Raw genomic sequence first — 14,326 nt, 5'->3', positions numbered from 1 at the left:
TCCGCTGGCTTTCCTCTATCCTTAGCTATTTACACTGATACTACAGCTCCACACCAGACATCTTATCACTCTAAGCAAACCAAAGAAAGCCTTAGTTGTGACATAAGGACACACTTCAGGTAGAGATGTCTGTCCATCAGAATCAAGGTACCCTTTTCTAGGATATAAATTAGAAAGAAGATTTCAGGTGCAACTTCTTCCCTCCTAAAAAGATATTCAGTCCCCTATGTGACCTCTGAAGTGCGTCTGGTGTATCAAATTTAAGTCATTGTGTGAAATGGGTGATGTGTAATAAATGGGCAAAATTTCCTTTTAACTCCAGGTGTCTATCAACAGATAAATGGATAAACAAAGTGTGATGCATATGTACAAGGAAATACTACTCAGCCTCAAAAAGGAAATTCTGACACATGCTACAATGTGGATGAACCTTGAGGACATGCTAGTGAAATAAGCCAGACATAAAAGGATAAGTACTGTATGATTCTACTTAAATGAGAGACTTCAAATAGTCAAATTCATAGACAGAAAGTAGAATAGTGGTTACTAGGGGCTGAGGGAAGAGAGAATGAGGACTTAGTGCTTAATGGCTACAGATGGAGAAGATGAAAAAGTTCTGATGTGATGGTTGTACAACCACCTTGTGAATGTACTTAATGCCACTGAACATTAAAATGGTAAATTTTATATAATGTATGTTTTACCACAATAAAAAGGGGGAAAAAGCCTAAGGAGGGCATATGGGGTGGGGGATGGGGGAATATTTATAATATTTACTGCTAGGAAAACTTAAGAACTCCATAATGAATGGCACAATGTGACGTTCATTCTAAATGAAGATAGAGCACATTAGCGTCACTGGTACACATTCCATGTCCACCTGGCCCTAGAGTGGGCTGGCATACTCAGCGGACAAGACCTGGCCTGAAAGGCTGGTCTGGTTCCATCTGACCTAGAGAAACCAGGAGAACAGCATCTACCTCCACACAATGGGAAGCCTATCACAGGGGTTCGGTTTACAAGTTGTACCAACTGGCAGCTTGGGGAGGCCATACCAAGAGCACCCTTCAGACAATGGAAACATTAGCCTCTCAGCATTTTCAAGCATGCACTACATCTTGCATTCTCATGCAAAACTATTCTGGGCACCAGTGTGGCACTAACACTGCATAGGTACCTTAAGTCTATACACACAACCAGGCTCTCCATAAATGTTTTGGCCATGGGGAGGGTGATGATGGCTGCGGTGATGGTGGGTGGGTGACAGCATCAATCCTGGGCAATGCTCATTCCCAAGCCACCACCCGTCAGCCAACTCAGTGTTCTCAACTGTACCTCCAAAGAAAACAACAGGGTTCAACAAATCTTGGGCATACTAATGGGCAGAATCCTTTCAGGAGTCTCTTCTACAGAACAGTATGAAAGTCAAACTTGTGTAGGATGAGGTTGACAAAGCAAATTTTACAGAAATGCTATAGGAGCATTGGAAACAGACTTTTATTTAACAGAAACTTACACAAACTTCATACAAACCCTACAGTAGGCAAAGCTTTATCACAATTCTACAAGTTACAACTTGTGGGAGCTGGCTGGAGAGTGGATTATTATTATAATTACTCGCATTTTGAAAAGTGGCATTTTCTATCAGAAAACGTCATAGAAAAGGTCTACAAAATGACACAGAGATGCTCTTGGTGATCTCACCCCTGGAACTGGCCCTGAATGAGAAACCCGAAAGGGCTAGCAGGAAGTCTATGCTCATCCTATCTCCCCTTTCAAAGGCCACGGAGAGATTCTCAGGCTCAGAACCATTTCAGTAACACTGTCACTCAAGGACTTATTACTGACACGAATATTCAGCATTAGACTATATATTTATTATGACTGCTTACAAGTGCAGGAAACTCAAGGGCATGGATGTGTACAAGACCTGGAATAGAACCTGGTGGTCAGCCAGTCAACCTGGCTCCTTCACTAGGCTACAGGCACAAGTTAAATTCCATTTCATAGGCCATAACGTTCACGTCCACCAACACGGCCACAGGACATATTAGGACACATGTCATTCTCCTTTGCCCCCACCAGCAACTGAACCTGAGGTGTCTATTTATCAGGTTGACCTTACTTGCCCTTGGGAACACTCTAGGATCTCAGGCCCCCAAAGCCAGCTCAGCAGAAGCCTCCCTTTACAAGTCTCCTCTAGGAATTATTAGGTGACCAAATTAGTATCATCTCAGCTGAGCCTTATTTTATGTTACCTATTTTCTCTTCCTTCACTGCATTATTTTAAACAAAGCTGTGTTCAAATCTGTTGAAACTTGTGGAGATATATTTAATCAATAGATGGAATTCCTTTCTGAACTAGGCCTCATCAGACATGATAACCAGGAGGCAGGCCCCTTCTTGGCCTTATGGGACTTGCCTGAAATGAGGAGAGGCGTTTTTTGGGAACAGATAGCGGGGCGGTGCTCAGAGAGACTGCTGATGGCCTTTGTGGCTAATTTATTTCAGTCAAGTCTTAAAACATAGTCATTTAACATCACCAACATTTTCAATAGATGTTTGAAGAAGAGAAACAAAAAACTGACCACTCCTCACTTACCACATCCAACTTGTAGAAATAAAAATACCTAAAGCACATACATGAATGGCTGTTTAAAAAGCCTGAGAGCAGAGTTGATCTTTATTGTCTTATTAAAAAGGTGGGGTATTTTTCCTTAAGAGTTAATACGTGGTCTTTACTTTACATTAAGTACTCTTTTGATTTCACGTCTTCACAAAATTGCTTTTAACTTTTGAAGTAGAAGGTACTTTAAACAAAAATACTGTGCCATGTCAGCACTTTTTTCTTTCAAATATTGAAATAAATAAAATAGTTCATTCTTTTTTTTTTTTCTTTTGTCAGTTTGTTTGTGTTCAGTTATTTCTATTGTAGAGCAATTCCAGTACCTGGGTACTTTCTCACAGACACATAAAGAAAATGTAATGAAGAATTTTAAAAAGGAGAAAAATATCTTCTTATTGCACAAACTTAGACCATTCCCGAGACTTCTCTGAGCTGAGCTGAGTTGCACTGGAGGCTTTTCCACAATCCAGGCTCCTGTGTTGGCTGAAACACACGCGCAGGAGGGGGCCGGGCAAGGGAAGAAGAGGAGGAAGAGGAGGAGGAGGAGGTGCAAATCACCGAGGTTTCTTTTCACCTTCTTCAGAAATGGCTTGCTTGAAGGATGCCGAGGTCCCCAGGGCATAGAGTTGACTGCAGAGGGAAAGGCAACAAAAGATAAAACAAAGAACAGCAGCACAGGAAAACTACCTAAAAAGAAAAGACTAAAATTAAGGGGGCAGTGGAAATGAAATAGGTTGAAAATTAAAAAAAGAAAGAAAGAAAACAGCCAACTAAGGCCACTCTTAGGAGGCCGTGGCTATGTGCAGTGAGACCTGTGCCTTGAATATCAGCCGCAAGAAATCAGCCAGGAATAGGGCAGTCAATTGCTCCTGGACAACTGATTGACACAAGAAACAGGACACAGCGGGATTTTCAATTCCTAGGGGGTCCAGTAGGCAAAACTGGGTGTTGGCAAAACCTTGTTTTTGTCCTCCACTGGGAAACTATACAAGCGGAATCTTTTCATACCCCAGAAGGACCGTTACGATGCAACCTACCTGCCTGTCGCTTAAGTAGAGATCACTAGTTCTATGGTGTAGGACCTACTGCAGTCACGGAAAATTCCAATGGATACCCCATTTGGCCTAAGGCCTAAAGGACACATCCTAACCCCCAACACGGCTCCAAGTGCTTCCAGGGTGTCAAAATTACTTGTAGAGCTATGAAGCTAAGGGATCCATTCCAGTCCTCAACTAGCCTGGTGACCCCAAGTGTCAGCCTTGGAACCTGGTGGCTATTCAAGTCCAGTGGGTCCCTTAGCCTGGATGGATACCAGGCATGGATTCTGCTTCTGAAATGAAATCTGCTAAGTTATTGTAATCTTTGGAATGGAGTAGTGGGCACAAGGGAGTAAGTAATAAAACCAAGTATTGTCAGTCCAGAAGCAGTTCCTGAGGGCAGAGATGGGTGGTGCCCAGCCCAGCTGAGTGACTAGAAAAGGAGAGGAGGGGGGAAGGGCCCAACTGGAAAATGGCCAAGTCATAGGAAACAAAGCTCAAAATCAAATGAGAGGCTGAGGCTCTTCCAAGCTGAAACTCTCCTCTTCATCTCTCATCACCTCCTTGTAGTACCCATGGCGTTACTCTTTGGTCAAGCGTACAGGGCTAATACAGTTACACTTCCAACACTGAGACTCTATTTTTCCATTTCTGTTTTCAAAGGGAGGCTGAGAAGGGCCTCATTTCCTCCCCCCATCCACCAGGAATCTTTCTGTCCCTCTCCCAGTGCCCCTGACCCCACTGTTCAGATGTCACCTGCTACTCTTTCAGTGAGTCTGTCTCATAACCATACCCTTATGCAATTTTAATTTCCTAAAATACCCATTTTGACACCCCTAACATGCATGCATGTACACACATGCACACTTATCTCCTTTTGCCCCATTTAAGCCATCTGAAAATAGCTGGTTGGTTACCAACTTTGGGCCCCTAACATACATTTTCTCTTTCATTTCCTCTGACTGGACCAACTTCAGGCCAATGGCTGTGCCCTCTGTCTTCTGCTCTCAGTCTCCTTCAAGGAGGCCACTGCCTCATCCCTCCACACATCTTCAGTTTGCCCTCATCCCTGGGCTTGCATCCTCATTATCCTTCCTTCACCCCTCATACCACCTCACTGCCTCCTGGATCTCATCTGCCCCCTTGAACTTGACCAGTGGGTGCTATATCCAGGTACGACTTCTCCAACCTTTCTGTCAACAATATGTATAGAGCATCCACTTTATGGACGAGACACTAAATTCTTCTACTAATTAGCTCAGAAATATTGCTCAGCTCTCAGTTTATTTCAACAAAAAATTATGGCACAATGATGTGGGGCACTGTCCAAGGGACATGAATGATACCATCTTTGCCCTCAAGGAACACACCATCTGTTTCCTGAGAAAGACTGTAATCACAATATACTGTGATAGGCACTCTGTTAGTGGCATGAACAAAATCCTACAGAATATTTTTAAGTATGTTTTCACACCATGATTTTGCCATTTTACATGGCTCAGGGTGTGGTTCCCAACCATACCTTTTGTTCAGCTCTAGCTTTATTCTCTATGACAACAGACATTCTGGACTGCAGATTAAATATCAAGTCAATATAGATCTCCTGACTTGGATCTGGATCTCTCCGTTGATCTGGATGGCTTCCTCCAAGAAAATCTCCCTGACTTCTGCGATCCACAGCAAAAATAATTACATATCATCCCATAATGTTCTTACATGTTTTTAACTACTTGTTAGTATCTAGTCTGCTCAACTAGCTTGCAGATAAATCCATTGGACTATAAATCCATTGGCCCCAAGTTTAATTTCATCCAATCCTTCACAGGGCTGAGCAGTCATATGCATACTATTGTCACTCTGTCCCTCGTTGCCAACTAAACAAAGGCATATATGAATGAAAGTATTATCACACAGGTCTATAAACATACTAGCCTGAACCTAAGAAATGGGACAAATCAATCATGTACTCCCAATACAATGCACTGAGGTGGAGGAAACATCATTTTTGTGGTATTCTTACCAAAAATGCATAACCTGAGTTTAATCATTAGGAAACAGCACACAAACCTAAAAGGAAGGACCTTCTATGACACGACGAGCTGGTGTTCTTCAGAAGTATCAAGGTTATGAAAGGCAAAGACAGACTGTAGAACTAACTGCCTCAGATTATGGGACTTTAGACAACAACATGCAACACATGATCCTGGACTGTATACTGGACCAGAGGGACTTCAGTGAAACAACTGACAAAAGTTGAATAAGACCTGCAGATTGTAGTAGTGCATCAACGTTAACATCCTAATTGTGATCATTGTACAGTGGTCATTGGAAGAATCTAGGTATATGAGAATTCTTTGTGTTATCTGTATGTTTTTTATCAGTCTGAAAGTATTTCAAAATAAAAAAAAAAGTCTTAGTCATTGTTTGAGGGCCAGTATTAAGATACTCTGAAAACCGAATGGCCAATGCTTTTCAGCTAATAATTCAGTTCTGACAGGGATCTTCCATCTTTCTCAGCTACTTTGTACATCAGCCAAGCAGAATGGTTTTTCCTAGACTGTTATTTTGAGTAAAAGGTTGGAAATCACTTTTATTAAGCATAACGGTATCTAATTCAACAGTTCATGTTAGAAGCACTTGAGCATGTGTGACGTGTTCACTGCCCGCCACCTTCCCACCGCCACCTGCCCTGCCCCAGAGCACCAGTGTTTGGAAGCTCCTTGGGGAAGTTCACGAGGACTTCTCTCACCAGGGCTCCAACCTGACCACAGGTTTGGTTTGGGTTTGTTTCTACAACATTGAATACATCTTCTCAATCCAATGAGGTCTTGAATGAAAGACCTCAAAGCATTTTGTTGATTTTATGCCAGAAATCTTCAGAAGGTGATCTATTATAAAGTCAGGGTGAACTGAGGAAAGAGTATTAGAAGAACCAGACACGATTTATTGACACTTCAGACTAGTCATCTAACCTCATCAAATCTGTTTCTTCATCAGTAAAATGGGGAAACATAATGTCTATTCTACTTCATAGAGCTGGTTTAACAGTCACCATGTGATAACATCAGTTTATATGTTATGAGAGGTAAGAAATGTCCCTAATTAAGGATAGATGAACTGAGGCAGAGATTCACACAGGGACTGAGTCCAGAACACAGAACTTCAATTTTTTACTCTAGGTTTCTACTCACTAGAACAAAAATGCCTCACTCAGACAATATACAACACAATTAACTTAACTTCCAAAGGCTAAACAAAATCCCCTGCGGAAAAATCCCTAAATACATGAAACTGCTCAAACTTTAAGTACAAGTTCAAGATCATATTCATCAGATGTAACAGGAGGCATATTGGGATAACATTAATTAATTTTATTCCACCATGAAGTGAGAACCTCCAAACAGCCTTTAGTTCTCTCCCAGAGTAATGATCTTGTGCTCCCTAAAGTGCTATATAAAGGCAATATCAGGCCGCAGACCATTAGGTGCACAGAGAGATGCGAAGTAAGCAGAAGACGCAAAGGGATAGAACTGATGTGAACATCATCTTTTTACTAAATACTTTTCTCTAAAATACCAGTAGCAAATTGCATTACTGACTTTAAAGTACCTTTAAAAAATCAAAGGCATATTTTTTATTACCCATGTTACAGTAATTAGAGGATCGGATCTCTACATAGTCTCAGTAACAGAAATAAAGGATTAGATTATTCTGGATAGGAAAAAACATCAGACAGAGACCCACAATAATCACCTTTACATCAGCACTTGCCCCCAGGGGTTTTGAATGTTGTAACAAATTTAGAAAGTCGTGTATCTTTGATTCTCCTATCTTTGGGCTAGGACTCAGAAAATGCCACTTAGGTGACATTTCTGAAGCATTTTGGGTGGTGCTTTACTGAACTGAGGACAAAGGAAACTAATCTGCTCATTTTCATCTTGATGACTCTTACCTTCTTTTAAAATTTGAGTAGAGATGCTTATTTAGCAGAAACAACAACAAAAACTATAGATGTGTTGACTGTTCACATGGCCCTTGCAATTCCTGAGGTCCCAAAAAAGGAGACCTTTGCTCCTAACAGGCACCAGGAGGGAATACCTAGAAGCGATGTTTTAGAAGACAAGCTCCCTATCATATTCTGCACAGAATTTTAATTGGAATTCTCTTTTGGGGGATCTAATTTCTTACACTTCAGTTGAAATTGCTTTAAAAGTTACCCTTAAAAGCTATATTCACTACAAACATGCCTCTCTTCAACTAGACCTAAGATACAGGAAGGGAGATATCAATGCAGAGATAATGATATAGATAAAGAACTTTCACTCTTTGACTACTAGTTGGGAGGAGCACAGCCACAACTGTAGCCCAAGGAGGCACTATGCTTCCAGACAAGTTGCAATGATTATGAGCAACAGTAGCAGCTCTAAAGGGAAGTGTGGAGAGGCTCAACCAGTTAGCAAGAAAGTCGGAGATAAAAGTTCTCCCAGAATATAGAGGCACCAAAGTCGTTCTAAACAAAGATTACTTCTTAGAGATGGTAACATTCTCATAAAGTACACAGACTGAAATAAAACATTATTGAAATGGCATCACAAGCTGCCCATTCCACAAAAGGTTCTGAAATCTTTCCTCATGTAAAATCTTCCTCTTTTGTAATGAACTATTTATACCCTAATAACAAATAAATAAGCCAGTAAATATATATATTCCTTCCACATATAGGAACATTGAAGGGGCAGCACAGAACAGTGGTAAAAGTAAAGAGTACAGGTCCTTGAGTCTGGCTGCTGGGGATCAAAACCTGGCTCCTTATTAGTTATGAGGCCTTTGTACATTTCTTAACCTTATTAGTAAGTCTCAGATTCCCTATCTGTAAACTGGGGATAAAAACTATCTACCTCATGGGGTAGTCATAAGGACTGAAGGAACTATTCCAGGGAAAGTGCTCAGAACAATGCCTGGCACATAAATGTTGGCCACTGTTATGTCCAGAAAGGAGGATAAATACACACATCAAAGCATCTGGAAACCCAGAAAGCCAGCTCCCTCCTCCTATGCCTCCGAGTGTCCTTCCTTCACCTGAAGACATTTATCTCCAAAGCAATATCCATCCCACTCTCTCACACTTAACTCACTTAACCTCCCTGGGTTGATCTTTCTCAATTGAAAAGGGAAAGATTTGAAGTCGATCATCTTCAAAGTCCCTTCCAGTTCTTTTTTTCTTTGGTAAAGGATGTAAATCCTGAGCCTGTTGCAAAATACTTTAAGCAAGGTGAGAAGAGCTCTGGTAATGCTGAGATGTAAGGTGGCTGTGCTCCTGTTGGCCACACCGACTGAGAAAGAGGAGGACATCTACTTCCCCCAACAGGAGAAACTGAAGATCAAGCTGTACTGTACTAGGAAAAATTATATAAGCAATAGTCATCCTCAGATAAATCTTTCCATGGGAGTTTGCCTTGTTTAGACATTTCTTCCTTCTTGGTTCCCCTTCCGAACCCCAAGCTAGACTCTGAAATGAGATGGCTTTTTATAGTTCAATTACATGGACTTAAAAAAATTTTCAAGTTCAAAGGCAAAAGATGCCATTGAGACTTTCAGAAGTACAAACAACTACCCAGATTTCAAATGATAGTATAGTTTGGTTGGACATATTTTTATTAACATGGAAGCTCACATTTCATCAATGAGGTTAAGTCACAAAGCTATGAACCCAATAGTGGAGTCAAGGTAAGAGAACACATGAAGCAAAGAGATGGAGCGTGAGAGCGAAAGCAGGTCTTCTACCCTTGGCAGAAACCAACTAGAACCAACAATATTGGTTTTTTCACACATGTGAACATGCAGGGAAATTACAGTGTTGGAGGTTTACGCTGTGTTTCCTAGGAACAGGGCCACATACAGTCTGGGCGGAACACCCCAAAGCGGACGAAGTAAAAGTGCCTTTCTCGCAGCTGAGGACAAATACCTGGGCAAGCACCTACTCATTTCAAGCTGGGAAGCAGAAGCCCTTTCTGTCTCAGGCTACCAGTGAAGCACAAAGAGACCATTTGTGGGTTTCCTTGCGTGGTCCTTGCTTTTGTTCAGTTAGTGTGCTATTTTAACGAGAGGTCTAATTCATAAGGATCTGCAAAGGCTGAATTGTCAAAATAGATCTTCCCAGATGCTTATAAGCAGCTTGTTGCCTGGGCAGCCACTCGGATCTCCCAACCCAAACTACATGGCAGTGCCCATGTCTCTGGACCTGTGCTCTCATGGAGGCCAGAGACCCTAACCACAGTTAGTGGGAGTTCAGGACCTTCAGATCAGCCTGGTTAAGTGTCGTGCCTAATCAGAGATCTTTAATCGGGACTTACCCCTTGAGACCTGGAGTAAGGTACACCACCCCGGACATACAGCACCCCCATGTGTAGGCACCCCCTCACTCCTACCCAATTACAGTGGCCAGCTCAAACCTCAGCTCCCTGGACTCTGCCTCCAGGTGCAGCCAAGGGAGACAGAGTTAGCCAAGCACCTCCCCAGCCATTTTCTCTCATAGTTGAAGCCAGAGCCAGAAGCTCATCACCCTCCCATGGTCCAAGCCAGCCTAGGTTCCCACAGTAGACCAGGCCTGCACGGGTGCACATGCAACACACAGACAGCACAGCGCTGGGTGGAAAATGCTCCAGCAGCCGCTCCCACACTAATAAGGTTGTCTGAACCCAGAAAAGCAAAAGACAAGCTGAGGGGGAAAAGGAAAGAAAGAGAGAAAAAAAAAAAAAGCAAAACAAAACAACAAGTATGATGGTTTTGCCCTCATTGTAAGACAGGTCAGCCAAGACATACCTTTGGACTAGGACTGCACGCTGCTCGTCCTTGGGGCTGCTGACAAGGTGGGTGGTCTTCTCCGGCACCCCAGGGGCCTTGAGCAAATATGGCTTTGGTTTATTTCAGGAGGTGCTATTGGAAACATAAAACAAAGTGCCTGGAGGGCACTATAAAAAATATAGAAGAAGAAACACAGGAGACTTGATCATCCAAATGGGAATTTATGTTTGTAAACAGGGGCAAGGGGGAGGGAAATATACTGTGAGGCATCATTGTTTCTTCCACGAGCATGGCCTCGGGTGGCTTTGTCACTGCTCAGTCCATGACTTTCCGCTTGTATCCACTCCTGCCTTTGGAAATTGCTCTTTGCCAGGAGGAAAGTGAGGGTAAACCAGCAACAATAGAAAGGTGGCTGTGCTGACGGAGGAGGAACCCAGGAGGCGCGGCTGGCGGGCCCCAGGTGCTGCAGGGAGGCCACACGCCCACGGCCCTACTGCTCAGGAACTGCTGACATTTTCTTGCAAGCAGGGAAGATGGAAAGGTCAGGGAGAAGTGGGGAGGGGGCCTGCCGTGAGGAGCCACGACTCCACAGGGTACAGAAAGTGCAATCATCTCCCATTGAGGAAATCCTCCTGACCGGGTCTTGAATCAGTCCTCCCCCCAGCTTTCTTCCAAACAGATTATTACTTCAATTTCTTTGATTTCCCTTCTCTCGCTCTCAGAATAACAGGTCCATTCCTAATAATAGCTAGAATATATAAATAATTATTTTTTAATGTTGTTGGTTCTCTGTTTCCAAACCCAAAGTTCCTCCTCTCTTCATTTTGCCCATAAATAGGAAAACTGAGGAAGTCAACTCTGCTCATGTCAAAAAGATGCCCTCCCCCCAAAAAAGAGCTACTCCGCCTAACTTGCCATCTCTATGGAAAATAAATAGTGCATCACGATGCCATCTCTCTGAAGGGCTGTGATTCTGCTCTTTTGTCCTGCTTTGTTTCAGCAGCTTGTGCTTCTGTTGTACATACCCAGAAGAGAGGGGGAGGGGGGGAGGGATGCTTGGATGGCGGGAGGAAAAAGCAAGGACGAAGGGAAAACCTAAGGTGGTCTTTCATTAAAAAAAAAATCAGAACCAGAATAATAACCAAAGTCAGAGGGTGACGGCTAATTGCCCAGAGAGTCTGTTCCGTGGGTTTAGCAAGTGCCCTTTTTATCTGTTGTGGGTGAACCCCGGCCACTGCGGCGTCCTCGGCAGGAGCGAGGCTCTTCCAAATCGTCCTCATCAAAGCCGTGGAAAGTTGAGGTGTCACTTTCCGACGTGGAACCGAATAAGTCCTCCGTGGTGCGTGCTGCGGCCGCTGCCTCCTTCTCCTTCCTGCCTTCTCCTCCCAAATGAGCTGACATGTATGATGAATATATCAGCACATGGGTTAAGCAACAGACAGCATTATTAATATTCTTATTACATTATTACAGTGTTATTAATAATAGCAACATCATAAACCATTTCACACCACAAGGGATTGATTGAGTACATCACCTGCCGAGAGGGATTTGGCGTAACAAGACAATGCCAGCATTTCCAGGGAAAAGGATTCCTCCCTCTCTGAAAAGGCATCATCTCTACCATAATGGATACGTCCACAGCTCTGACAGTGCAAGATTCAACCACGATCTTTCCTTCTTCTCTTCCGAATGCACACGTACACATGCACGCTCGCTCAACCCCGCCCCAGAGAGTGAGTTTCCTCGGTGGTTTTTAAGCCTGGTTGGTATTGCTTTGGTGTTTTCAGTTGGTGTTTCTTTGAACAATGTTTGTCCTTCACTTTGACAGTCAGTTTTACAATGGTATTACTGTCAGATACCCCGTTCAAGGTGGTTAAGCCTTCATCCATTTTATTTTTATTTTGACCCATTTCTAATCCCATTCTTTCAGGACCCTTTCAATTCTGCCCTTAAACCATGGAGTTCACCTGCACTGAAAGTGAAAAGAAGTTGGAAAGTCTGAGAAGTGGCAGGGTAATAAAAGAGTCTTTTGTTTTCTTTAACCACTGGAGGAAGTTTCTGTGATCTGCACCCACGTACATGCACATGCACATACCCACGTGTGTGCACATGCATCCAGCTGCTAAACATGCCCAGGTCTCAGTTACTCAAGAAAGTCCAGAGTTGTCAAATCTAACTCAAAGCACTAGGAAAGTGGGAAATAGGGTTTTAAAAAACCTAATAGAATGCAGTATTCTGAAATCTATAAAACTCACATTTAAATTTTTTACCTTCTAAATGGGCCCCAGGACTGCCCCCAAAGGAGGTCACAATATACCACTTCTGGTGCCAATTTCGGGGACTTCACTCTCTCCCCAGGAAACAGAGGCACTGGGGAAGGAAAAAACAACTCTTCCAAGCACCACACTCTTCCTTGGAAAGACAGCAGGGAGGCCTTAGAGAAGAATTCGCCCACCTGCCTTAACAAGCATGTCCCATGGGCTACTGCCACCTGTTTATTCCCAAGGTATCAACTATTTCGGGAACATCAGAGTCAGACCTTGACTAAATTATCCACCAAAATTAATCCTTGGCAAAGGTAATGGGAACAGCTAGGTTGGTATAAAATGGCCCCCTGAGTCACATAGCAGACAGATCCTGGGAAGAAAAAGCTGAGTAAAGGCCGTGAAGAGAGAGGCTTTGGCAAGAAAATACCAACTGCCCACTTCTGGTCCCCCACGGATCAGATTCAAGTACCCCATCTTTTGTAGGAAAGGGAGGGGGGAAATTACAGCAGTTTGCAATGTGAATGCCAAAGCTGCCCTCCTTAATGCACCCCAAACCCACAGCCGTCAATACATTCTGCCTAGAATATCACACCACCAGGTAACTTTGCTCTGGAAGTAGAAATTTTGTCTGATCGCTCGCTTTTAAAAAACATTAAATTGAATTCCATTTGCTTTCACTTACTTTAAGTACTTCTGAAATAATTTGTTTTCTCTTAAATATCTGAAACTCAAGAGTCTACTATCACACAGACCCTCTCTTCTAAGCTAGCACCAGCAGAGTAAAAAGTTCAGTGATAAGTGTCATATTTGGAAAATAAATGAGCTGACAGTATTGCACAGACAGGCCACCCCATCAGGTCCTTAAGAGTTAAACATTGAGGGTTATGTGCAATGAAAACCACAGTCCTTTTCCAATTACTTATTTGCTATTCAAGTCAGTCTTGAACCCTAAGCAACCCCAAAACCAAATGCAAAACGATGAAAGTTAAGGTTTGTGGACAAAGCAAGAGGAGAACTGAGTTGCTACAGCACACCCAGGTGTGGCCACCTCAGTCCTTCTCTTGGGACTGGGAGTAGAAGAGACACTGGGTAGAAATGTGGAGAACAGGACCTCCCCTCAGTGCTGCAACTGACACCCAACGGAACCATATTTCACCTCCTAGTCAGTTCATGAATCTGGAATCTTCCCTCTTCTCTGCCTTACACTTTGACCTAGCTATCACATAAAACAATATGAAAAATAGGTAACACTGACCAACCACAACCAGCCAAAAATAAATGGTTTGGTTAAAACTGAAAAAGCAAAGCAGCATGAGCACAACTAGAAGATCTGAACTCATTTTAAGAATGAAAGAACAAGACCAAAACAAGACCTTTTTTTTGTCATTTCAGTCTTTAGAGAGGTTAAAGATGAAAATGTACAACATGCCAAGTCAATTCCAGATGGGCTCTAAGAACACCTGCCCTTTTGCCTCCTTGATCTCTCAAGTCTCTTCCATCTGTTCCATATGAGAAAATGGGATGAGTGGCCATGGAGGTGGTATTTACTCTGACTCCCACTGTTCAAGCTGGGGCTGCTCTCCCTGTAC

The 14,326-nt window shown here is 42.9% G+C and overlaps 1 protein-coding gene across 4 annotated transcripts in view; it reads right to left on the bottom strand.

Annotated features, from left to right (window-relative positions):
• Positions 1 to 14,326, bottom strand: part of DPF3 (double PHD fingers 3) — a 240,695-nt gene that overhangs the window by 41,396 nt on the left and 184,973 nt on the right. The window contains exons 9-10 of one of the 4 annotated variants that reach the window (XR_005030464.2): positions 10,486 to 11,861; positions 1,482 to 3,256 (exon numbers count right to left, since the gene is read on the bottom strand). The exons of the other annotated variants lie outside the window; for them this stretch is intronic. The gene's annotated coding sequence lies outside the window, so the exon portion shown is untranslated. Of the gene's footprint in view, positions 1 to 1,481; positions 3,257 to 10,485; positions 11,862 to 14,326 lie in introns of those variants that run through there. 4 annotated transcript variants of the gene reach the window in all.

Source organism: Manis pentadactyla, chromosome 11, assembly GCF_030020395.1.
Source record: "Manis pentadactyla isolate mManPen7 chromosome 11, mManPen7.hap1, whole genome shotgun sequence".
In the NCBI taxonomy this organism is placed as follows: Eukaryota; Metazoa; Chordata; class Mammalia; order Pholidota; family Manidae; genus Manis; species Manis pentadactyla.
Note: the sequence above shows the minus strand (reverse complement) of the source record. Positions and strands in the feature narration are given on the sequence as shown.